We start from the raw sequence: 27619 nt of genomic DNA on the forward strand, positions 1-27619 counted from the left end.
CTCCTGGTTCTTCATCTAGTGCTCTTCCTAGAACCCCAAACAGCTTCTTCTTTAAAAGCTTTGAAAGGTCTTGTATCACTAGATGAAAATTCTTATTATAAGGAAAGAAGTCAATGGCCCTAGGAGAGAATTTTGTAATCCTGAACTGCACCAATACATTCAAGATCTGTATTTTCTCTGGGGAGGTGTATCCCATCCTCTCTGGCGGGCCCCACTTTCCCAGGGACTTCTGTCTCTAGACTGATGGTACTCATCCCTCCCTCTCAACCCACAATAAACCTTTGTACGATCTACCCCACACAATTGTAGGGAAAAAGAATTTTGTAAATCTGAATGTCTGGAGGTATCAAAGTTATTATTAGTTTTATTATTCTCCTTAGGCCTTTGTCTTCACATGATCATTCTCTGGCTCATGGATGGAAAGGCAGCTTGTGATTTCCACTCTTCCACCATAGAACTTGGGCTGCCTTCTGTTAAGTGAGGCTGCACTGTCATCTGGTGGCCAGAAAGCTGTTCATTTTTAGGATGAAGTGTGCTAACCAGCAGAGAATGTTTTCTACTCCACTCCACTCCAATTCAATCCAATCAATAAGCATTTACTAAAGGCCTAGTATGTTCTCTACAAATACAAAGAATGCAACAACCTCTACTCACATGGGCCAAGAAATATTTCTTAAGTACTTCACAGAGTTAATAGTCTGACTACCAGCTCTGATAGGCCATCTCGGAGATGAAAATCATTGATCTGAAGCAGGGACTGGGATGGCAAGTGGGGATGGCTCAGGGCAGCCCATCCCCAGAGGTGTAAGAACACAAGAGAGAGCCCATAGCCTTCTCTGGCACTTCATCTGTCTCTGGTCTCTCCCCACTCCAATTCATCCTCCATTCAGCCGCCAAAGTGATTATTCCTAAAGCACAGGTCTGACGATACCACCCCTGTCTCCCCCTTCCCCCCCCACAGAGAGTGAAGTGGCTCCCCATTGCCTCCAGGATCAAACACAAAATTCTCTGTTTGGCATTCAAAGCTCGTCCTAAACTTGCCCCTTCCCACCTTCCCAGTCTTCTTAGACCTTATTCCCTTCCATAGGTTCTTCAATCCACTGACACTGGCCTCCTGGCTGTTCCACCACCAGGACACTCCATCTCTGGCTTTGGGCAGCTTCTCTGACTCTCTTCCCTGCCTGGAATATGCTTTCTCCCCTCATCTCTGCTTCTTGGCTTCTCTGGGTTTCCTTCAAGTCCCAACTAAAATCCCGTCTTTTACAGGAAGCTTTTCCCAAACCTCCTGAATTCTAATGTCTTCCCTCTGTTCGTTATTTCCTATTTATCCTGTAGGTAGCTCCTTTGTGCACATATGTTTGCTTGTGAACTCCTTGAGATCAGGGACTGTCTTTTGCCTCTTTTTCTGTCCCCAGTGCTTAGCATAGTACCTGGCACATAGTAGGCACTTGTTAAATGTCAATTGACTGACTAATCTTCATCCTTTTTTTACATGAAAAAAAAAATCCTGGCAATTTGGTTGTCCTTTAAAGAGCAATCAATTAGCTGGGTTTTCTTGCCCAAATTTTATTCATTTCTTCATTCCATAGGCTAGATCAATCCCCGCCTCCCAAAGTGACGTCACAAGTCTCCTCCTTTCTGCGGTTTTCACCTGGGCTGGGTTGTTGCGCATTCTGCGACAAGGAGCTGCCAGGGAAGCAGCTCCATCTCCGTCAGGCTCTCGCCCCTAGACCCCGGGCGTGCCTGATCCCCGGTGGGAGTCCCCTGTGAGGGGGAGGTAAGTAAGGGCCCGTGGGGCGTCCCTTTTACTCATTCCCCAGAACCCTGGCGGAGAGGTAGTTGTGCGCACCCCCCACCCAACCTATACACCCAGACCTCCGTTTTGGCCTTCACCCGTGGGTGGATATGCCGCTGGATGTGCCCAGGTCTCTGTCTGTCGGGAGGGAGGGATGGAGGTCCCCCCGGAACGCATTCGGTGATTTCCCTATCCCACCCCCTTTCGGCGGCCCCCTCCCCACTTTTACTCTGCCTCCCCGCCTCCGCCCTTTGTCCCCTTCCCCTTCCCCCCCCCGTCACCCCCTACGCGTAGCGCAGCCCAGAAGGGGGGACTACTGGGTGATTCGGGGGAAAAGCGGAGCTAGACTATGAAATATCTCTTATTTTTGTATCATTTCATCTTCCTTCCTTCCTTCCTTCCTTCCTTCCTTCCTTCCTTCCTTCCTTCCTTCCTTCCTTCCTTCCTTCCTTCTTTCCTTCCTTCTTTCCTTCCTTCATTATTGTTCCGGACTCAACAAACGCCCTACCAAATAAACATTTCCATGTACATCATAAAATAGAAAAAAGATTGTCCATGCACCTGTTGATCTCTATAATTTAGAGCTTAGTTTTTTGAAATATTTTATAAATTCGATCTGTATTTTTCAAAGCTTCCGATGTTTCTTTTTGTCCTTCATTTTATTCTCCTTTGTTCAGTTTTTTTAAGGTGCCTTAACGACTGTCTTTTGTTTTGTTTTTCCCTTTTCCTCCGTTTTTGTTTTCTCTACCTCCCACACCCCGCCTCATTAAAAAAAGAAAGAAAAAGAAAAAGATGCCTTTGTAACAAATATGTATAGTCAAGCAAAACAAATCTCCATTTTGCATGCATCTGAAAACGTGTCGTATTCTGCATCTATTACTCCGTCACCAGTCCAGATGTGGTTCCCGTGCTTTATCATCTGTCTTAGGATTTTAATTGGTCGTTGCATTGATCAGAGTTCTTAAGCCTTTCACAAGGACAAAACCCTCCTCTTTTAGGCTCACTGAACTGCATGCAGAGCTAATATAGCTTTGTGAGGCCAGCAGGTATGGACGAGTCCCCATCTTAAATATTTAAAAATACACAAAAGGATGGTTTCTGTATAGGATATCTAACCAATTTAATTGGACTGGGAAGAGTAATTCTCTTATTTTAAAGTTTTTAAAATTTATTTTTACAAGGATTTATCATCACTTCTCCCTGTGGCACTCCCTGCCCCACTACAGCAACAACGAAAATGACAACACCCTCACAATAAATATATATTCTAGCAAAACCAATCCCCATCTTGACCAAGTTCAAATAGGCAGGTGTCATTCTGGATTTCAGTCCATCACCTCTCTGGCAGTAGATGGATAGCATGATTCATCCACAGTCCTTTGGACTGCATTAATTAGGGTTCTAAAAGCTTTGTAAGGGTTTTTTTCCTTTATGTCCTGCTCACTTCAATCCGTATCAGATCTTAAGAGTTCTCAGTTTTCCCTGAAATTGTCCATTTCTTATGGTACAATAAAATATTATGTTGCCAGTATATTCATAGACCACACTTTATTTAGTTATTTCACTGTGGGTGGAAACCCCCTTAGTTTCCAGTTTTTGGTTCCTTCAAAAAGTGCTTCTATAAATATTTTTGTATGTGTGGGTCCTTTTTCTTTGCTCCCCATGTGGTCCCAGTGGTGGTACAGTTGGGCCACAATTTAGTAACTTTTGGGGCACAATTGTAACTTGCTTCTCAGTATGTCTGGATCAATTTGTATCTCTGCTAGCAATGATTTCTGTGTCTATTTTCCTGCAGCCTCAGCAACATTTGTCATTTTGTTCATTAATAGTCAATAAACATTTATTAAGCACCTACTATGTGCCATGCACGGTGCTAAGCAGTGGGGACGCAAATATCAAAAAGAAAGACAGTCACTGTGTCAAAAGTTTACAATGTAATGCTGGAAGATAACACACAAAAGAAAGCTGCTCTGTGTGTGTCTGTGTCTGTGTCTCTGTGTGTGTGTGTGTGTCTGTGTGTGTGTGTGTGTGTGTGTGTGTGTGTGTCTGTGTGTGTGTGTGTGTGTGTGTGTGTGTGTGTGTGTGTGTCTGTGTGTGTGTGGTTGATTTCATTTTTCATTTTTGCCAGACAGCCTGACTGGGGCGGGGGGAGGTGGAACCTCAAAACTGCTTTAAATTGCATTTCTCTAATTGTTAGTAACGAGCATTTTATCAATATGATTTTTGATTGCTGGGATTTCTTCCTTTGAAGCCTACCTCCTCTTAATAGGCTTTGACCATTCTCTTAATCTGATAAATTAGAATTTATTCTATATACATATATACATGTAAGTATGTATAGACACATATATACATATATATATATATATTATATAAAGCCTTTAGTAGAGAAATTTGCTGCAAATCCCCCCATTAACCTGTTTTCTTTCTAATTTTAATTGTATTAGGTTTGTGCAAAAGCTTTTTCAATTTTATACAATCAAAATTGTTCATTTTATTTTCTGTGATATCCCTATAACTGGTTTACTCAGGACCTCATCCCTTATCTGTTGATGTGAAAGGTGATTTTTTTTCCCCTTGCTCCTCTAATTTCTCCATAACTTATAAATGTGTGCTGTGGGCCATAATGGATGACACCTCAGTCTCTTTTTTCAAAATGCTAAACGATGTGAACGATGCTGCCACATAGACAGGGCTGTATTTTAATGGGTTAAAATGCATAAATTTACTGATAGCCAAAAGAAGGTACTGCCCATTAAGTTCCAGTATTAAAAATCTCAAGATTTCTGTAATGAGAGGAGGACACTTACCTCAACCTCAGAATCCCTAGGGGGTTCCACACTGTTAATTCATCCCATGATGCTATACTCATTATAGCATCAGATTTGTACCTAGTGGACAGGGTGAATCTAGCACCCTGGTAGAAATTAGATGAAGTGAATACCTCTATTGTAGCCTGTGTCTTTTTTTGTTTAAGAATAAGGTAGTCCCCAAGAATACCCCGAGTCCCTTGGATAGAACAGTTGAAAATAATGGTAAAGGATAATTGTACCTTCCTCAAAGAGCCAGCCTGCCTGAGAGATTATTGGTAATATATAGAAATGCTGAATATTTGTTTGGATTCATTTTATATTATGTTACACTACTGAAGTTGTCTATGGTTTTGATTAGTTTTTTAGTTGATTTCTCAAATAAACCATCAATATCATCCACATAAAGTGATAGTTTGGCTTTTTCTTTGCCAATGATTATCTCTTCAAAATATTTTTATTGTCTTATTTCTGTGCCTTGAATTTGTAATAAAATACTCAATAGCAGTGGTAATAATGGATATCCTTGTTTCACCTCTGATAGTATTGAAAAGTCTTCTAGTTAATCCTTATTAAAGCTGTTATTTGTTCTTAGTTTTAGATATACTTTTTATCATTTTAAGGAAATCCCCAATTCAGTTTTTTTTTAAAAACAGGAATTGGTATTGTATTTTATCAAAACCTTTTTTATGCATCTATTGAAATAATCACATGATTTTATGAGTTTTGTTATTAATATGCTCAGTTATGTTTATAATTTTCTTTATATTGAACTAGATCTCCATTCCTGTCATGAATACAGCCTGATCATAGCAAATATTACTGTAGCCCCCTTGCTGATATTTTATTTAAAGTTTTCTTATCAATAATCATTATTAAATTGATCTATAATTTTCTTTCTCTTTTTGACTCCTGGTGTTTTGTTACCAAGACCATATTTGTGCCATAGAAGGGATTTTGTAGGACCCCATCTGTACTTCTTTTTTTCCCCCAAAGTTTATGTAGCATTGGAATTAATTGTTGTTTAAATGTTTGGGAGAATTCAGGATTTTTTGCTGAATTAGCATTTTTAATATTAACAATTAACATTATTTTAACAATTTTAACATTCATCTTTTATTTTGAGTTCCAAATACTCTCCTTTCCTCCCTAGTCATTGAGAAGGGAAGAGATATATCCATTACACATAACGTTTTTTTCCATATTAGCCATGTTGCAAAATAAAAAGCAAGAAAAATAAAGAAAGTGAAAAAATATGTTTCAATCTGCATTCAGAATTGATCAGTTCTCTCTCTGGAAGTAATCAAGAGTGATTTAGAACATTTTTTGTTCCTATACCTATTGATAGCTTTGATTTCTTCTTCTGAATGCTACTTGTTTGTATAAGTTGGGGAATGGTTTTAATTTTTATCAATTTGACTCATTTTCCTTATTCATAGGTCTGATAGGTAAATTTTTCCATCTTCCCCTAATTTGCCTAAATCCTTTACCCATTTTGATTTTATCTTGATATACAGTGTGAGTTGCTGTTTCTCTAGTTTCTGCCAACCTGCTTTCTAGTTTTCCTAACAATTTTTGTCATATACTGAGTTCTGGCTCCCAAAGCTTAAATCTTTGGGTTTCTCAAACACTGGATTACTATGGTCATTTACTACTGTGTATTGTGTAACTCACAATACACAGTGTGTATTTTTAGGATTTTTATTTTGGTGTTTAATTAGAGATTGTTCATTTATTTTTGTTTTGTTTTTAGTTGAATGCTCAGTTCATTGATCTGCTCTTTCTCTTGTTTATTGATGTAAGTTTTTAGAGATATAAAATTTCCCCTGTGTGCTGCTTTTTCTGCATCTCACAAATTTTGGTGTATTGTCTTATTTTTCTCATTGTCTTTTCCTCTTTCCCCACCCCACCTCCAATTTGTAGGGTATTTACTGGGCCAGAGAAAACATGTTGTAATCTGCAAACCTTTACCTTTAACAACATTTGACTGCCAACCTCATGTATCTTCAACAATGGTGATAATGATGCAAAATAAAGAAAAAAGAAGAAAACAAGGACCACAACTGATCAGTACATTGAAAAAATTTGAAAATATGTGTAGTATGTAACACCTCTAGATATCCTATTTCTGCTTAGGAGTGGGTTATGAGCATATTCTCACACCTCTTCATTCAACATATTTCTTCTTTATAATTTTGCAATATATATGTGTATACACACATACCCATACATACATATATAAATTAAATATGTAAAGAGATCATACAATAAAAACAGAACAGATCATTATACCTCTCACAGTTATGGGTAAGGGATGTATTCTTTTTTTTTTTCAGCCAAAGGCAAGGTTTATTAAAGAACCACCATACTGACCAGACTCTTAAGGAATCTGAACATTTGTGAGTTATTGGCTATATTATAAGAATCTGAGCCCTTGGCTAAACCCTTAAAGAATCTGAGCCCCTTAATGGAGATAAGATGAACCTTATATACAGAAAGACTGTGGAAGGGATCTGGGGAGGGACCCAAGTAGTCTGGGGTGACTGAAGGAGGGGTCTAAGGAGGATCTGGATGGGAGTGGCTAGTAAACTGCGGTGAACAGAATGCCAGGGACCTGGACCACATGGCCAAGGGAGAATAGAATGGAGTCTAGATAAGATTAAGGTTGGGGCAATGAGGAGGGTAGGGCCAGGAGCTATCTGGAGGTAACAGAACAGAATTGGGAGACTGGTAGCCACAATGAAAGGCCAGTTGAGTGGATTACAGCCTCAGGCAATGCACTAGAGATTTGGTGCAAGTCCAGGGATTTTCTTTTTTAGGGTCTAGATCCCAAAGACATGTTTTTTTCCTTTTAAGGGTTCAGATCCCATCACTACCATTCCCCCTTCAAACAAAAGGGACCCAAATTCTTTTGGGGTAAGAGGCAAAGGTCTTGGCTTCTGAAACTGCTTCCTGCTGGCAAGTGGCATACAGCTGTCCCTGCCTCAAGGGGGTCCCAAAGAGGAGGTTGACTGGAACCGAGCACAGGCTGCATCCAGGGGACAATGGAGGGGACATTGGCTCGTACCCAATGTTTGCTACCAACTGTAGGTAAATGGCCTGTAGTCTAAAAGACACAAATCTGACAGAAAAGATTGCAGGGCCCAGATATAGAGAGAAGTAAAAGTGTAAGAGCCCCATCATTTACATTTGACCTGAAGGATTACCTAATGTGGTTACTTTTTTAAAAGTTTAAGTAAAGCTTTTGCAGGTAGAAGTTTTCCACCACTGGGTTCAATAGTTACACAAATGAATTTCCCAGAGACTGACTTTCACTTCAATTATCACTGAAATTCTTCTCCCCAAACTGAAGATGTTTCTGATTTTATTTCAGTTGTTTAGGGGTATTGAATGACTACACATTGAGGTCAAAACAGTGGTATCTCACACTCTTGTGCTGATCTTTTACTGACCACTTGCTCTGATTATAGAAATTTGCTATAAAAGGATAAATCAGGGACAAGATTTAGGGCCCAAATATGGCTGGATAAAATATCTTAGCTCTGTTTGGATTCAGATAATTCACAGTTTTCCACTCATGCAGTATCAAATCCACCTCATAGCCAGACTTAGGAATAGCCAGGTGGGTAACATTCCTTTTCAAAGGAACATAATGGGGAAACTGAGCCAGGAGGATCCCATCTTAGATTGAGGCTAAAATTGTCCTCTCAGCTTTTCCTTATGTAGACTTCCCACCAATATCACATGCTCTCTTAGTTGCTTATGGCATTTCTGTCAGACATGATGGATTATTGATTATTGATTATTATGATCCATCAGACAACTCAAAATAAAATAATTTATGGTCCCATGAGCTTTTACTTCAAACAGCAAGTTTCACTAATCATAGCTTAGGAAAAACTTTTCCAGGCTTTACATCTCAAATTTAAATTTGTCCTGGTATAAAAATCCAATCGTTAGAGATTTCTATACACTTGCAAATTCTCAGCAAGCCGTAACCCAAACAAGGTTTTTGGCTAGTTTACACATTAAAACAATAACCAAAAATAGCCAAATTAATTTAGCAGTAAACAAATTATGAAAAGTTGCTTGACATAACTGATACAAAAAGTTCACCAATTTGAAACTTGAAACAAACCCATTACCAATCAGATGACTTCAATTTTGTTAAATTCATTTCCAAATTACTTTACACAGAGAATCAACATCTCATCATTGACATTTAACAAATTTAAGAAGAGTCTGATTACTCAAGTTCAGAGGCTAGCTTCATTACCTTGAGCAGGATGTGCTGAACCTGGGTGATGCTTCCAGGCAAAGATTGCTCCAGGGCCCAAGGCCTTGCCAGTGGGGCCCAGGTTGTAGCTGCTGCCCCTCCCCCCTCCTTCCTTTCCCAGGTGGGGAAGGGTAAAATCAAAGGTGAGGGGTAAAGGGTGAAACTCTTCTCCTATGACAGGGGTTAACAGATACCCTCTTGACTCAAGGGAAGGGAGTGACCAGGGTTGTAAGGAGGAGTTTCAAAACTCCTTAATGATCCATCACAAAACCTCCAGCATCTGCCAAGATATTTTTTAGCTGTTCTGACTTTTCCCTGTAACCTCCATGAAGGTATGAGCTTTAATAGTAAGGTCATGTAACCATTTAAAATGAATTCTTGAGTGTGGTGCAATCTTAGCCTAATTTCTACAAGACTGCTTTCCAGTTTCCCAGGAGTTGTTTTAAATCAAATTGGGAGTTCTTTCCTAACAGTAACATGTTTTCTACCTTATTGAACACTGGGTTAAGTTCTATTATTGTTAATTCTCTTGTCAAGATTTTTTTTTCCATTACTCTACCTCTATCTACCTATAACCAATCTGAGGTGCTTCTGCTGACTGCTGCTTTATAATATAGTTTGAAGTCTTGAGGGTCAGTCCTGCCTCATTTGATCAATTCATTTGATATTTTTGGGGATCTTTGATTTTTCCAAATGAATTTTGTTATTATTTTGTAAAATTCTATAGAGTATCCCTCAGATTTCTGGCATGGTATTAAAAGGCTAAATTAACTTTTATAGCCTTGTCATTTTTATTCAATTGACACAGCTCAGCTATGACCACTGGTATTTAAGTTGTCCTTTATTCCTTGAAAGTACACTTTGTAATCGAATCTCTAGTTATTTAGAATGAATTTTTTCTTTGTTTTATTGCCTGTTTTATTTTCTTATTGTTCCATAGAAATGCAGTTGATTTTTGAGGATTTATTTTGTGGTTTGTCTTAGGTTGAAATGAACCTATGTGGTGCCAATCCTTGAAAGAATAGAGAGTTTATTGAAAAGAGGTAAATAGGAGCACCCAGAGTATATGCATTTAGGTAGCTAGCCTATGAGAGACTGAGAGAAATCCACAAGAGCAGTCTTTTTTATGCAGACAAAAGAGTCAGAACTTCTCTAAGTATCTAAAAATAATTCGTGTACAGTATAACTATTTCTCAAAACTTATTTCAATACAACTATTTTTCAGAATTTTCATCCAGGTATTTTTTCGTTGGCATGTTTATCATGACCTACACACCTCAGTAATGTCAGCATAACATTGGCAGAATAATCTTTTTCAGTCTGGATCTATTATATGCACCTGGTCTTGGGAAGAGGTAAGGAATTATATAAGACTACTCCCTAAAACTATGCTGTGCTATAATTTAACCTGTCTAGGACAGTGCTGTGTTAGAATTTAACCCTCACTTATCCTTATATTCCCTCTTTTGATACTGTTTTCTAGTATCATCCACTTAGAGAATTCAGATCTTTTCAAGAACCATACTGACTTATGACTGTACAGTTCTCAGGTCTTTATTTAACTGTTATATGCAGAGCAGTGCTATAACCAACAAACCTAATAATATTATGATAGGATAGATCAGAAACTTTAGAAAAATACTTGCTTTCAGGAAATATCTCTTAAAATAAACTTTTCACTAACTCCCCAGTGTGTTTCAGATGCTAGATAATATTAAGCCTTTGGGCAAACACTTGTATGCAACATCCTATTAATGTCCATTTAGGCTAGGGCCTCTTCAACCCCGCTTATATTCGTAAACTCAGCACTAGACCTGTGGTGAGGCTGTTCAACTAAGCTGCACGGCACCTCAGGCGGGTTTCCTGAAATGATTAAAACCTTAGCCACAGCATTCTTGAAGACCATCTCCACAAATATCTCCCATAGATCGTAAATTGGGCCAGTAAAGAATCTTTTTAACTTCTCCAACCAGAAGAAGTACTTTACCCAATAAGGAAAAGTAAAATCCAGAGGCTGCTACTGAAGTCTCAAGCTAACATATAGTGGGAAGACCTCACATTCAGTATCTGTGTGTGTGTGTCTCACAGATTTTCCTTCTTCATAGTTAAGAATTATAAATATATATGCATACATATATATATGTACACACACACACATACTATATATACATAGGGAGGGAGAGAGAGAGAGAGAGAGAGAGAGAGAGAGAGAGAGAGAGAGAGAGAGAGAGAACAAACACACTAGAATAAGCAAAAAATAATGTGCCAGAATAAATTCCTTTGAGGGGAAGTTCCTGGAAGCATGGGATGAGAGAACTCCCAGCTGAGGCAGGAATAACAAAAAGAAACAATTAGGTTTTGTAACATCTGGTTTGAAACAGAGGAAAATTTAGCTGATGAATACTCTGGCCTCAGTTCATAAGATGGATTATCATAAGATGAAAGATTTGAAAACAGTGTTAGCAGATGAAAACCAAAACAGACTATTGGTGTTTATGGAATGAATTAACTGATCCTTTAAATGAATTTAAATCATCTGATGTCATTTCCCCCCTCAATAAGCTGTTAGTCATAATTAAAAGAGTGATTTAGGTTGGTTTTTTGTTTTTGTTGGTGGGGCAATTGGGGTTAAATGACTTACTTAGAGTCACACAGCTAGTGAGTGTTATATATCTGAGGCCAGATTAAGTTAAATGACTTGCCCACGGTCACACAGCTAGTAAGTGTCAAGTGTTTGGTCTGAGGCCAGATTTGAACTCAGGTCCTCCTGACTCTAGGGCCGGTGCTCTATCCACTGCACCACCTAGCTGCCCCATGATGTAGGTTTTAAAAAATTTTAATATATTTTTTCAATTATATGTAAAACAATTTTAATCTTCATACTTTTACAAAATTGAGTTCCAAATCCTCTCCCACCTTCCTTGCCCTGACATATCATTGAGAAGGCAAGCAATTTTATAAAGGTTATACATATGCAGTCATGCAAAACACTTCCATATTAATCATATTGTGAAAGAAAACACAGATAAGCAGTGAGTTCTTTCTGAAATTGCAGAACCCATATTTGAACTAAATTAAAATGTGTTCTTAAGTGTGATAGTTGTGATAAATTGAAACCTAATATCAAACTGCCATTTTTACAATCTTTGGCCATGCATTGAGTAGAAATAGTGGACCTCATAATATGAAACTCTTGGAATAAATAGCACTTGTGTAAAATATAATATGACATAATTAAAATTAGGAATTGAGATTCATTATCTGTTGGAAAATAGATCCAGGTATGATTGAGTTTATTCTGGTCTTATATTAAGTGAAGTGTTTCTTTCCTAATGTGATGTTTATGATACATAAGAATTTATTATACTATTTGGCATTCACACAAATTGAGAAGCTGAAATTTTGTTAACTGGGTGATCTTTAGTAAGTGACCTCATGTCTGTTTACCTCAATTTGCTAATCTGTAAGGGGCTAATAATAGAACCTATCTCCCATGGTTGTTGTGAGGATCATATGATCATAAAGCACTAAACACAATGCCTAGTATAGGACAAGCACTATGTGGATATTAACTGTTATTTTTATTTCTTTAATTAGATGAAACTGCCTCATACATGATGACTTTATACAGGTTTTAGATGTGATCAGCATAGGATGCCAATGACGATAAAATGATTTTCTATGTAAGGTAATTTGGAAATGCATTCAACTGAATTGAAGTCACCTGAGTGTTAATGGGTTTGTTTCAAGTCTGACACATGCTATTATTTATGGCATTGTTATATTGCTTAATTTTATTATATTGTGAAATTGGTAACCTATTTCATCAATTATGTCATTGGAAGAACAACTTTTCATAACTTGAATGTTATTAGAGTATGAATTGAACAACTTAAAGAAGGTGGAAAAAATTGCTTAAAAATGTTATTTTATTGGTCTTGCTAATCTGGTTTTGTAAGTACAGCTTAGGAAATTGGAAATTTCCGTCTTTGCCTAGAGTTAAGAGGAAGTTACAGCTAAAACTACTTGGCTGTCACTTATGAAAATTGTAGGATTGTTAACTAAGTTATTTGGGATTATTGTCATAATGTTAAAACCTTTCAAGTATTTATATAGGTATTTTAAAAGGAAAAATTGGTCACTGATTACTGTGTGAGAAATAGTTCAAAGAAAAGACCTTGTAGACCCCCCTTATTTTGTGAACTTGACATATTCCTGGAAACCATCTGTGTGGGCAAGGTCATCAGCCCTGGGAAAAGAGCTTGTTATGGGTTATGGAGTTCCTAAACAATGAAATTGGCTAACTGAGAATTTACAAGTTTGTATATAATATAGAAGTGATTTCTAATGATTGATCCTTACTACAGGATGAGTCTTAGTTCAAGGAGAAAAAGAAAAGAAAAACAAGTGAAGAATGTTAAGTAAAATCTCTCGTGTGTGTGCGAGTCTTGGTTAACTTTTATTGCTTGTTGCAACTCCATGAGAGTAAAAATAATTGTTATCTAGCCCTAAGCTGTGATTAGTGAAACTTGCCATTTGAGGTAAAAGCTCTTGGGACTGTAACTGATACTGTTTTGAGTTTTGAATCCAGGTATAATTATCTGATGGATCATTAAGTCAGTAGTTCACCATTCAAGAGAAATGCCACTAGCTACTCAGAGGGAATGTGATCTTGAACTCTTACAGGTAGAGGTCTGTGTCTGGGAAAAAGCAAAGGGAAAGAGCTTGGTGTGGCACAAGGTAGGATCCTTCTGGCGTAGTTTCTACATTTTGTAACTTCCTTTTGAACAGGAATATTTTCCCACTTGCTATTCCTGAGTCTGATTATGAGGTGGAATTTTTTTATGCACAAGTGGTTGTCAGCTTTGACTCTTACCTAAAGTCAAACAGAGGTAAGAATGCTTTATCCTGCCATATATGTGTTGAGTCATTAAGGGCTAGGTTTGATGCTTAGAATCATATCCTTACTTTTCCCTTTTTATAGCAAATTTCTATAATTAGAGCAAGTGGTCAATAGAAGATAGGAGCACAACACAAAGTATGTAAGATCTTACTGTTTTCAGTCTAAATGTATAATCCAGGGGTGGGAAGCCTGTGGCCTCAAAGGCTGCATGTGACCCTCTAGGTCCTCAAGTGCAGCCCTTTGACTGAATCCAAACTTCACAGGACAAATCCCCTTCATAAAAGGATTTGTTCTGTAAAACTTGGACTCAAGTTTTTTTGTTTTTTGTTTTTGTTTTTTTTTTTTTTACAACCCAAGGACCTAGAAGGCCACAGGTTCCCCAGCCTGGATTTTAGTCATTCCATATCCCAAAGAACTAAGTAACTTAGTATTTGGGCTTGCCATCTTCCTGTTAATACTTACATAGTCATGGTAAGATTAAGTCCCTGGAACAGCTCATTCTTTCTGAATGCTACGGGAATAATTAGGCAAAGGTAAAAGAAGCTTGTGAAACACAGATACAAGCACAATGTTAAATCATTACCCCATAGACTAAGGCTAGAACACATCCGGTCTATTATAATAAAACTCGTATGTGTAAGATCTGAGCTATTCAGCCTAGAATTAGTCTTTTCTATATCCTAAACAACTTAGTAAATGAGTATTTGTTATAGTCATCTGTGTCTGTTTACATATATACATCCATATGACTATGTATATGTATATATGTATGTGTGTATATATAGCTATATCTTTAGATATAGATACATATCTGTATAAAATAAGGTCCTTAAATATTTCCAAATGATGTGAGAATAATTGAGTGTTGATGGCAAATTTTATCGGGCCAAGCTGGTATTCTTCTATTGATAATTAAAAAGAAATCAGAAACATCTTCAGTTTGGTTTGAAGAAATGAATTTTATTGAAATCAGTTCTCTTATAGAATAGTAACTTATGGATAATTTGTGTTACACCAATGGAAAGTCAGTTTTATTTAAGATTCTTCTTTAACGTGGAAATGATACCAATTATTTCCTGTGGTTTGAATATATATTTTTATAAACAACTTCTTTGATATATAGCGTTTTGAAATTGATTACTTAAGTGTATCTCCATGTCCCATCTCAAGTCTTTTGCTACAATGGTAGTTAATTTGGTAACTTTTATGCAATTTCATTGGTGTATCACACTCATCTTCTTAGCTTGTTATTAACAATGTTTATGTTAGGTATAGAATTTAGATAAAGATAGAAACAGTGTGGGGTATTTATAACCTAAATTTCTGAAGTTTCAGGTGGACTATGAGCTCCTAATTGAATGTTCCCCTTATTTCTCTTTCATTTATTAGATAAGAATCACTAGGGTCCAGCTGGTTTCCACCACATGTACTAGTTGTTAGAGAAGTAAATTTTGTTACTAGTATGGAAGTCTTGTATTGAGATCTGTTTTGTAGTAGATTTTAGCAGAAATGTTTAAGGAGTCTTTACAAGTAACTTAGAACCAGAAAGGAAGTCCACTGAGGTGGTCCCCCTTGAGGACACAATATTTTCTAGATTGCCCCAAGAAGAGATGTGCCAGGGACAGAATGACTGCATAGAATGTCTGAGATCCAAGATGAAATGTGTTGATTGCATGGATATTGGGAAGGGTTATTGCAGTGAGATAATGTTTGTTAATATTGATGTCCATTATTGTACCACTTTGGCTTTCATTTTCTGTATCTGTATACTAAGTTCTCTCAGTTTTCTTGATGTTGTATGATTTTCCCTACTGGATTAATCCCTGATTTTGAGCATTTTTACTATGTCCTTTATGGTTCTGGTTCTGATCTCTCTTTGTAACTGGAACTATCCTGTTATCTTACAAGATGTAAAAGTGCCCAAGGTCTCTTGTTAGCTCTCTGTCTGTTGACCTTTATCCTTTTGAAGTGTTTCTTTTACCATTAGAGACCCTTCCTGGGTAGTATCCATGGGAATGTTTTACCAAATGCATTCTCTGTGGTCATTGGCATACCCAGGGGTCCCCTTTCACCAAGAGGAGGTAGGGAGCAATTGTTAAGGGGCCCCTTGAATTTATCTTTTTGAGTTTCCATATTTTGCTGAAACACTGGACCTGGAGTATTCAAGAGACCCTGAATGTGTCAAGCATGAGGCCCCACCCACCCACCCCCAAGCTGACATAATTTGTTATTTGTACCCCAAGCTCAACGCCCTCTGTGCTCCTTGTGATTCAAGACAGGTGCCAGTCAGTCTACACCTGACTGAGAAACTGTTTCTGCAGCTGGGACACTTGTAGATGATCAGACCATCATATATGTTCATATATGTCTAGCAGTTCCCAAGGGAAAAGAATGCTGCTTTTGACATTTTTCTTACTCATGATTTCTCCTACCCTTTGGGAGGGGATTAGTCCTTTCCCCCTACCATATTACTTCCCCTTTCCCCTGTAACTTAAATATCAAGACTTTTCCCTGCCTGCTGGGTTCCTTGGTGTAGGGAGTCTCCACATGCATTCACCTTTCTGTTGTAATAATTTCGGTTGCAATGCATGTCTCTCAGGCTTGTGATACAGTTTTTGCTTACTGTATATAATATGCTGATTATTTTCATTTCTTCTGGTTCTGTTGATATTTCACTTTGTTCATTTGCTATTTCATTGATTTGATTTTCTCCCCTCTTTTCAATCAGATTAGCTAAATGTTTATTGATTTTATTAGTTTTTTCAAAGAACCAGCCTTAATTTTAGATATCATTTCTTTAGGGTATTTTTGTTTTCAGTTTATCTGTTTCTCCTCCATTTTTTAATATCTTTGTGCTTATTTTAAGCTTTTTAACTTGTTGGCTTTCTAATTTTTTCAATGAATATTCAGTTTATTATTCTTATTTTCTATGTTGTTAATGTATGTTTGTGAGGATATATATGTATATGTATATAAATGTGTGTGTGTGTGTGTGTGTGTGTGTGTGTGTGTGTGTGTGTGTGTTCTTTCCTTAGGACTGCTTTATTGGCATCCTAGAAATTATTGTACATTATTTCTTCTTTATCATCATAATCCTCCTCCTCTTCCGCCTCATTTTTCTCATCATTTTTTCAAATAATTACTTGTTTTTTCAAATTTATTCTTTGAAATTCTCATTATTTAGGATTTCATTGTTAAGTTGCCATTTATTTCTCTCTTATGTTTGTGCTGTCTGAACCAATTACTATTTTTATTAAGTTATGGTCTGGGCAGAAAGGTGGAGGTAGGGAGCTGACAGCACTGTTTTTTTTTTTTTGTCTCCTCTCTTTGCTTCCCAGTTTCCTCATCCAGAGCCCAGCAAAGAAACATTGCCACCCCAGCTCTTTGACTTACGAGTCCCTTCCCTGCCCTGATGGCCACTGACGGTGCCGCCGATGGCCCACCATACCGGCTCCTAGTCTGGGTGTCTGAGATCCACTTGGGAATAGAGAAGAAGCTGCAAAAGTATTTCCAGAACACATCAAAGTCTGGGGGAGGCAAGTGCAAGGTCAAAGTTGGTCCCAACAGTAGCAGTTTCTGGATAGAGTTTAGTAAAAAACAAGCCAAGGATGGTGTATTAGCAAAGAAAGACCACTCTGTGGCAGTCAGTGATGGGGTAAATGTGAAAATCTTCCTAGAAAAAAATGAAGACCCAGATGGGAACAACATTTTGGAGATAAAACAGTTTCCTACTCTGACTCAGTCAGAGCCAAAGGAACTTCCCATTGAGAAGAGCCCAGAAGAAATACGTGCTCTTATCCCCTCTAATTTCTTCACTCAAAAGATATTTCTCCATGTTGAGGCTCAGCTGACCTTCAAGCTTTCCAGAGAACAAAAAGAGATAATTATTACCATCTGCCCAGAGATCAAAATAGAGGGAGGCTTTGATGGACCTGAGAGAGTGGTTGGTGACTTTGAAGATATTGAAAAAATTTATCGATTCTTATGTGACACCATGCTGGGAAATGACCAGAAAGATGATTTTTCCGACTCAGCTTCAGGAAGTGAAATTGAGGAAATTATGCCAAATGACTCCAACAGTCTTGTTCTTTACTCAAACCCCAAAACGAGACCTGATGAGGAACTAGACCTTCTGTCCGTTCCTTCACATTTGTATGAATATTTCAAATATTTCTTTGCTGAAACTCTGGACAGAATAGAAATTGAGCATCAAGTACGCATCAAAAGTGCTTTGGTATATCCTACAGGCAATGTGAGTCTAGACTTCGAGACAAATAAGGCATGGGACAGAGATGCAGCTCAAGAAGCTTTTACCAGAACCTTTCAGAGGGAAATACAGAATGTGGTCCATAAGGATGTTCATTTCACAGATAACAAGGTGGTACTTGACATGCAAAAAACCCTGACTGACATGTTTCAAAACCTCCATATCAAAGCTGAAGAAAAAGACTTAGTCCTCTGGGGAAACCCAAAGGAAATTTTAGAAGCGCAACAATACATTGAAGAAAACTACTCCAGCAAACAACCTGAAGAACCAGCAGTTCCTGAAAATGTGAACACTGGAATTGAGGTTGATACTGCTCACTGGCGTGTTCTGGGTCAAGAAATCAGAGAAATTGAGAAAACATATTACACTGTAATGGAACTGGTCCACAAATCCAAAACTCAGAAAACCCTCATTGTATTTAAACCAAAAGACAAAGACCTAGACCTCTCTGCGCATGCTTATGAAGAATTTCATTGACATCTTTCAGATGCTGTTACCTCAGATTGTCACAGAGGTGGTGACCCTGAAACCATTAGACCAAAAGAGAAAGTGCTGGCTTGAGAAGACCTTCTTTGAAAACTTGGAAAGAAAGCACCCCCACGTAATCCTGGAGTGGAATGAACAAGAGCTGACCCTGACTGGTCTGCCCAAGTACATTGAAAGAGCAATGAAGTATGTTAAGAAGTACTTCAGTGTTGAAGGTCCTGTTCAGCAGAAAGAAGGGCCAGCTCTCTCCCTTGGAGAGAATTAGAATACCCCTTGGACAAATAACGGTGATGATTTCAAGATGGCTTTACCTCCCTCCAAGAGATTGCCTAGCTGTGGGGACTTAGGAGAAAGGAGGAAGAAGAGGAGAGGAGTGTACCATCTCTCTGGAAATCATTCACCACAAAGAAGTCCTCCCAAAGTGCAAGCATGGGTTCTCTGGCCATTAAACAAAGGCCAGTGGGCCCTATGTGTCAGACTTCTTATCATATCATGAAAAAGAATCAGCCAGATGGAACCATGACAACCTTTTACATAACTTCTTCACTTCTGGGTTATAATTCATGTGGCATTATTGTGATTCATTATGACATGCAGGGAGGCATACAGACAGAAAATCACCCCAACCTAGGAAAACGCTATGAAGAAACAAGAAGGGTAGCATACTTGCCAAATAATGAAGGACGGCAGATTTTGCATCCCGTCAAAAGAGCTTTTGACCAAAGGTTGATTTTCACAATAGGACAGTCTCAGACATCAGGAGTCAAGGATGTGATCACTTGGAATGATATTCACCACAAAACTTTCTAGTTCCATGGGCCAGAAAACTTAGGTTACTCTGATCCCAACTATCTTCAGTGGGTCAAGCTGGAACTAAAGGCTAAAGGAATTGAATAAGAGTGGTGACCTCAAGGATGCCTTGAGATCTAGGCTTGCAAAAGCTGTAGCAATGGAATCAAAGTGATCATTAAAATACATGTGTGTATAGGTACCATTTAGAGAAAAATAAGAGAATCTGAGAAGAAATTAATTTGTTTTGGGGTGAGTGGGATGAACTGCTCTCTGCTAACCTGTCTAATTTCTTGGAGGTTTTTTTTTTTTTTTACTTTTTATTATTCAAACTGAGAGCCTGGTAGAAATGTAAAAAGTTGCTCAAGTGAGAACCCAAAATGTATCTCTCAGTGCTTTCCTGCCTCTCTCCCATTTTGCTGTCACCAGAGATGCTGGAGTTAAGGAATCTTTCATTGTACCACTTGGACAAGGTGATGATGGACCCTCAGTTCCATTCACATTATTTCTTGTAAGCTGTTTGTGGCCTCAGAACTCACCAGAGTTTGCTCCCTTCTAACTGGAATGGTAGCCAGGGACATTAAAGATTAGAAGATATTTTGAAGAAAATTAGTCTCCAAATACTTACATGAGTCCTTCACTTCAGAAAAAAAACAAAAACAAAAACTATTCATCCTTGGAGTTGGCAAGTTTAATGTAAATTGAGGAGTGGGGAAAAGATATTTCTGTCTTCAATCAAGTCCAGTGACTTCTAATCACTTTCAGGAACAAATAGAACAGCCTCTGTTTGGCATTCAAAGCCCTTCATAGCCACTCCCTTTAGTCCCTGACTGTGTACTTTGTGATTCAGTGATGCTGGCCTCCTTGATGTTCCCTGCACCAGAAACTCTATCTGGACTGTGCATTTTCACTGGATATCCACCATGCCTGGAATTCGTTTCCTCTTCAGTTCTACCTACTGGCTTCCCTGACTTCTTTCAAGTCCCACCTAAAATCCCACCTTCTATATGAAGTCTTTCCCAAACTCCCCTAATACTAGTGCTTTTCCTGTGTAGTTTATCTCCAGTTGTCCTGTATATAGCTTGTTTGTACATAATTGTTCGCATATTGTCTTCCCCATTAGACTATGAGCTACTTGAGAAGAGAGACTGTCTTTTGCCTTTCTTTGTATCCCCAGCACTTAGCACAGTGCCTAGAATATAGTAGACCCTTTAATGCTTGTTGACTAACTGTCTGATTTTGGGCAAGCTCATTGACCTGGGAATCAGAGTTTCCAAATTAATAGGCAACTGGCATTGGCTTTCATGTTGCCCTGGTTCTCTGCATTCTTAGCTCATGTTTTGGGGTGTACTTTGTGGTAATTGCTGTTTGTCTAGTCTTAGTGAGACCACATTCATACTCAAATATTTTGTAACTCTTAACCTCCACAAAATTGTCTGTTCAATTTGCCATTGTCTAGGTGCCCCCTCAAAAGTGTACTTTTAGGGCAACAGATGAAATGTCCATTCATCGCTGAATGAGTCCACCTTTTGTATATGCTACAAAAACTAAGCATAAATATTAAGTAGGAGCTTACATACTGAATCCTGTGGCATTGCTTGGAGAATGAAAGAGAACCTGTGATGCAGAGAGGTTCCTTTCCCAGTTACAAACAACTTATTGGTGATAATGCCACACCCTATTGCCCCAGTGCAGAAGGTTAAGTGTTGTAGCTCAAGTGATATCTACTTGGTTCTTCTCTAAATAATTGAATCATCTGGATCTGGCTCTATGCTTATGTTTGAGAAGACATGATTTAATGGCTGTGTGAGATGCTTCTAATAAAGTCATAATTGTTGTCAGAAAAAAAAAAGTTATGGTCTATAAAGTATTTATTAACTATTTCTGTGTTTTTTCCATTTGTTTGCAATATCTCTGTTCCCTAAATTGACATGGTCAGTTTTTGTAAAAGTTCCATGTGCTACTGTGGAAATGTGTATATTCTTTTGCAGTTCCATTTAGAAGGTGCCAGAAGTTTTTGTGATCTATTTCCTCCAGCAATTTGTTCAGTTCCTTATCTTTCTTTTTGTTTGTAATCCTATTAAAACCATTGCAAACTGAGAGATGTTGATGATTTAATATGCAAACAAATTCATCTATACTCTTTATCTTTTTATGAGGCACAAATCAGCAATTCGAATTCTCATGAGAGCCAAGAGGATGCTTGGGTGTCAAGTGTGCAGAGTGCAGGAGCCAAAATTATTGGGGACCCAATCACAGGCTGAAGGCTGGGAAGGTATAATGAGTTAAGGTGGACCCTTTGGTGGAATAAACAACTTTAAATTTCCTGAAAATATCTAGAAAAGATGTTTGGTGAATCACAGGAATGCTTAATTTTGAATAAACCGATACACAGGTTAACTTTATCTAATTTTCCTTCTTTTCTTACCAGTAAAGTTGGGTACTGCATGGGCACTGCCTCTTTTTGGTAAGTCCTTTTTCCTCTAAATCTTCAACTGTTGACTGTATTCTTTCAATTTAAACTTTAGACAGAGGGTATATTGCTTAATGCATGACATGGCTTATCCTTGGAATAACTGATTATAATGGGTTCAATTGCTTTTATCAAGCCAAAATTATTCCTAGACCAGGCCCACAATACACACTGTTTCCTTCATTTCAGGGTTCAGTTCCAGACTGAGGTGAAACTGCCACTCTCCCTCGTCTTCTTCCCAAACCTGAAGCCACATAGTACCTATTACCTTTGAAAAATGAGTTTCCTTCAGGTTCTCCATCTTTTTGCCTGTGAATCCCTTAAAGTTAACATGTTTTCTCCATTTATGGGTCCTAGGATTATTCCAGTGAAGAGCTGCATAATCTCCCTTTTCTGGACAAATTTCATTTTGAAAAGCTCACTGTTATTTCAGAAAGGTGAGTTTCCAGAATTGAATTTGCTTAAGAAAATTATAGAGGTTGAGGGTGGAGGCATCAGTCAGGGCAACCCTGGACTGGTGCCTCCTGATGGGCCAACAGAATGGCTCCACTGCCCTCCCGAGGCATCTTTCTTTGTAAGTGCTTCTATGCATCCGTACCAGTAAAAAGAATGACTCTCTTGTATAAAGAAAGCTGTACATTTTGGGTCACTTTTGGGTCACTGAGCAAACTGATATTTGTAATTTTCTTATCCAGATGTTTCAGGGGAGAGACTGAAGTATAACACAGGTTAAGTAACTTGGGTACCTTGACAGGTCTGGTAAGTAGATGAGTTGGCAGGTAAAGTCCAGGCTTCCTGACCCTGCAGGGACAATGTGCAGGGTCACCCACGTGGTCAGTCTTGCCATCTCTTTTACTCTAAGTACCAGAGGCTTCACTTCATTTCTGGACTTCCATTCCTAGGACTGTGTTAACCTGGGAGATTTTAGAAGTAACCCTCATGTTCACTGTTGCAAGTGTCCCACTTCCCTTTGAAAGGTAATTCTCTCAATTCCTTTTTCTTTTGGGGAAAATGTTTTTGGGGTGGAATTTGGCCTAGCCTCCAAGCTCTACCTTGATGTGATGGACAAATACCATTTTTACACTCCAGGCATACCAGGTCTTTTCCTTTCTGTTCATGATTAATCACAATAACAAGTGCAACAGAAACAACAATAATAATGCCTCTAAATACAAAAACAGAAACAACCACCGCAAATATCTTTTATGGAATACAGTGTATGTGTGCTATCTCCTTTAAGTCAACAACAGATCTCTGATTCCTATGCTCTTGGTAATCCAATTGATGGAGAAATTAAATGATACTAGATGATGAACTTGGATACACACATACACACACATACACGTTTTCCCCTCCTTTTTGTATTTCCCTGATACCATTTCATGTTCCTTTATCCTACTTATATTCAAGGGTGAAAAAATAAGTGTACGTTTCTAGGGGCAAAAGTTCTTGCAGGCTTAGATCAGATTCTAAGTCCCAGTCCTCCAAATGTCAGTTTCTCCTTCTTTTGGCCTCTCACAGAGTGTCTTAAAGTTAACCTCATTTCTCTGTTGATTGATTCTAGGTTTATTCCCAGGAACAGCTGAGCAATCTTCCCCTTGTGAACAAATTTAATTTTGACAAGCTCACTGTTTCTTTTCAAAGGTGAGTTTCCAGATTTGCATTTGTTTCAGCAATTTGATAGGTTAGGTCTGGGGGCCTAAATCAGGGAAACCCAGGGAGTTTAGTCCCTGATGGAACTTTGAAGTAGTTCCCTTGCGCTCCTGACATATTTTTCCTTGGAATTTCTCTCGCACATCATTTGTTGTTCTTGTTGTTTGTCCTTCATTCTCCAAAAGGACTAGTGACATCAGGAAGGTAATATCTTGACTTGTACATGAATTGTTTTTAAGTGAGGGAGGGCAGTGAAAAGTCACCAGCCTCACTCTTTCCTCCTTGGTTGTCTGGGTCCACTTGGAAATGGCCCCAGATGCAGTAGGAGACCTCGGCCTTTTTAAGCTTCAGGTCTTGCCCAGTTCTCAGTTTGTCTGAGGCAACACCCATTCAATGATTAAGGCTAGGTAAGAAATGAGGCAAAAGATGGCCTAGTTTGCCTACTCAAAAAAAAAATCATTCTGGAAGGGGAACTCCCTCAGGGTTTCTGGCCAGAACAAAAACAATTGCTATTTGCACTCACTCTGAGCCATCAAAACTCAAAAAGTGACCAAGTGAGGCTTGCTCTGGGACCTATCTTTAACATCATTAATAAGAAAAAGAACTCTCTTGTATGCAGCAAGCTCTACATTTTGTGTGCCTTTTGAGCCTTCAAGAAAATTGTGAGATTGGTGGTTTTCTTGCTCAGATTTTTTTAGGCCAGAGAACTGAGGAAGAGTGAGGTCACATGACTTGTCCCTCTTCACATGTCTGGTAAGTGGATGAGTTGAGATGTGAAGTCCAGGCTTCCTTACCATGCATGTCAGGATGGGGCCTCTTAGTGATTTCAGCCTCTGCTGGTCACCTGGTGGTTTTTCCTCCCTTGCCACAAATGTTTCCATTCTTGCCATCCTTCATTTTCCTAAAAATTCAGGGTATACATAGGCAGACACATAGGCCTTTTCAGGGGCCATTTGCTTGAAAGTTCCTTATTGGACAGTTGAAAAGGTCATCAAGGGTTTCAAAGGCCTGATCAATAGAATGTGTCTGATGTAAGCTTCAGGTCCCCTGTTTGGCTGACTCCAGATGCTGGCTACTGGACACCACCTTGAATGGGCCTCTACCTCAGTCATATTTTATTTTTTCTTGTCATTCCCATTCTCTTGCCTCCACTGAATGGCATCAGCAGGACTAAAGGAAATGTAAGTAGTTGGGATGCCAGAGAGCTGGAAGATGTGCAGGGCCTCCCACACAGTCAGTCTTGCCATCTCTTTCCCTCTGAGTCCCTTTGGCTTCACATCATAACTGTACTTTTTCTTCCTAGGACTGAGATACCCTGGAAGATCTGAGAACTGGCTCTCAGGTTCACAAGTGTCCTCAGGCAACCATCCCACTTCTCTTCCAAAAGTAACTCTCTTCAATAACTCTTTCAAGAAAAATGGATGATGATTGTGCTTGGGGGTGGCATTTGGTCTTGCCTAAAGGGTCTGCCATAATGTAATGGACAGATTCTGTTCTTTGTTCTGGAAGTCTGTGAGATCTTTTCCATTCTGTTCAGGATTAATCACAATAAAAATAGTAACAGTAACAAAGCAGTAATAATCATTTCAACCACGATATCAGCAACAAGCAGAGCAAATATTACTGAAGGAGTACAGTATGTGCTTGTTATCTCCTTTGACCCAACAGCAGACCTCTGATTCTGATGCTCTTTTTAGTCCAATTAAAAGAGGAATTAACTGAAGCTAAGACATGGGAAGTTACTCAGGCCAGGAGGACACACCTCCTATGTGTCTGAGGTGGGGTTGCTAGTTGGGCCTTCCTGGCTCCAAGTCCAAGGCTCTAAGAGGTTTGGCTGTCTGCCATCGTTTTTGTTCCTGTACTTCATTGCCTTTCACCATGCCATCATCCTTGGCTTGCTTGGGTGTTCACCTTTCCCCAAAACCCAGTTCTTGATAGGTTGACACTAAAGTGATGGATAATGGTGTATATTTTTCCCTTCCCTTTTGTATTTCTCTGATGCCATTTCATTTTCCTTCATCCTAAATGTACTCAAGGGTGGCAAAATTAGTGGACATTTCCAGGGGTAAAAGTTTTTGCAGGTTCAGATCAGATTGTGGGGCCTCCCCACAAAGCCAGTTTCTCCTTCTTTTGACCTCTCAGTGCCTTAAAGTTAACCTCATTTCTCTGTTGATTGGTTCTAGGATTATTCCCAGGAAGGGCTGAGCAATATTCCTCTTGTGGATAAATTTCATTTTGACAAGCTCACTGTTTCTTTTCAAAGGTGAGTTTCCAGATTTATATTTGTTTTTGAAATTTGAATAGGTCAGGTCTTGGGGCCTAAGTCAGGGAAAGCCAGGGAGTTTACCCTCTGATGGACCTTTGAAATAGTTTCCCTACACTCCTGACACATCTTTCCTTGGAAATGCTCATACAGATCTGTAATAAGAAAAAGAAGCACTCCTTTGTGTGCAGTAAGCTCTTCATTTTGTGTGCCTTTTGAGCCTCAGAGCAAACTGTGAGATTGGTCATTTTCTTGGTCTAATTATGTAGGTCAGAGAGCTGAAGAGGAGTGAGATCATGTAACCTGGCCCTCTTGACACATCTGGTAAGTGGATGAGTTGAGATGTGAAGTCCAGACTTCCTGACGATGCTGGTCAGGATGGGACCTCTTAATGATTTCGGTCCCTGCTGGTCAGCCATTCATTTCTTCTCCCCTCCTTACCATCACCACAACAGAAGTATTCATTCTTGCCATCCTTGACCTCCCTAAAAATTCAATGTCTGCATAGTGAGAACTCCAGAATTTTTGAAGGGCCCTTTACTTGAAATCTCCTTAAAACAGACACGTGAAGAGAATGAGGCCTAATTGAATGAATGTGAATGATATGCATTTCTCCACATTGGTCACATTTTCTTCTTCCTTGTAATTTCTATTCTCCTGGCTCCATTGAATGGCATCTGCAGGACAATAAATTACAAGTACTTGGGATGCCAGACATCTGGAAGATGTGCAGGCCACCCTCGAAGTCAGTCTTTCCAACTCTTTTCCTCTTAGTCCCAGTCAGTCTCGCCATATCTTTTTTTCTAACCCCCAGTGGCATCACATCCTTCTTTACTTCTCTTATTCCTAGGTTTGTAATATCTTGGAAGATTTGAGAAGTCACCCTCTTAATTTATAGATTTCCTCATGTAAACATTCCTCTTCCTTTTGAAGGTTAAGTCTCTTCAATTCCTTTTTCTTTTGGGAGAAATGGATGAAGGTAACCATTGGGAGTGGTGTTTGGCTTTGCTTAAATGCTCTGCTATAATGTAATGGACAGATAACCTTGTGTTCCTGGCATGCCAGGACTTTTCCTTTTTCTTCAGGTTTAATCACAAGAACAACAGCAACAAAAACCACAATAATATCTTCAGCTACAAAATAGAAACAACTACAACAAAGATCATTTATGGAGTACAGTGTATGCATGTTATTTCCTCTGACCCAGCAGCAGACTTCTGATTTTGATGCTCTTTGTAATCCAAATGGCAGAAGAATTAAGTGATGCTAAGACATGGAATGGGACTTTGCTAGGATGACACATCTCATAAGCGGCTTAAGTGGGATTCCTGATTGGGCTTTTCTGTTTCCATGTAAAAATTTCAAAGATTTTTTGCTGTCTACCATCACTTTTGCCTCCTTAGGTTCATTTCATTCTTATTTTTCTTTTTTTAAAAATGTATTATTTATTTGATTTGGACTTCAAGTTTGTACTCTGAATTCTCTCTTTACTACTTTTCCCCATCCATTGTGATCACAAGAAATATGATACCAATTACATATATGTGAAATCATGCAAAACGTATTTCTGTGTTAGTCATGTTGCAAAAATAAAGCTAGAAAAATAAAGTCAAAATATTATGATTCAATCTGTATTCAGACTCCATTAATTCTTTCTCTGAAGGTATATAGCATTTTTCATAATAACTTCTTCAGAATTTTCTTGAATCATTGTATTGATCAGAATACCTAAGTCATTCACAGTTGATCATTGAAGAGTATTGCTGTTCATGTGTACAATATTCTTCACTTTGTATCAGTTCATAAAAATCTTTCCAGGTTTTTCTGGACCCACTCTGTTCATCATTTCTTTTTTTTTTTAAAATAATACTTATTTTTTTCTAATTGCAAGTAAAAACAACTTT

General features: G+C 38.5%; 1 pseudogene across 1 annotated transcript; it reads left to right on the forward strand.

Moving 5' to 3' along the window:
- The first annotated feature begins 1618 nt into the window (after positions 1-1618).
- Positions 1619-27343, forward strand: LOC110202157 (E3 ubiquitin-protein ligase DTX3L pseudogene; annotated as a pseudogene). The gene is made up of 6 exons (XR_013483524.1): positions 1619-1777; positions 17123-23443; positions 24756-24838; positions 25636-25715; positions 25985-26039; positions 26781-27343. The product of XR_013483524.1 is annotated as an E3 ubiquitin-protein ligase DTX3L pseudogene (transcript).
- Positions 27344-27619: the final 276 nt, after the last annotated feature.

Source organism: Phascolarctos cinereus, unplaced genomic scaffold (assembly GCF_003287225.1).
Source record: "Phascolarctos cinereus isolate Bilbo 61053 unplaced genomic scaffold, phaCin_HiC Scaffold_8;HRSCAF=390, whole genome shotgun sequence".
Taxonomy (NCBI): domain Eukaryota; kingdom Metazoa; phylum Chordata; class Mammalia; order Diprotodontia; family Phascolarctidae; genus Phascolarctos; species Phascolarctos cinereus.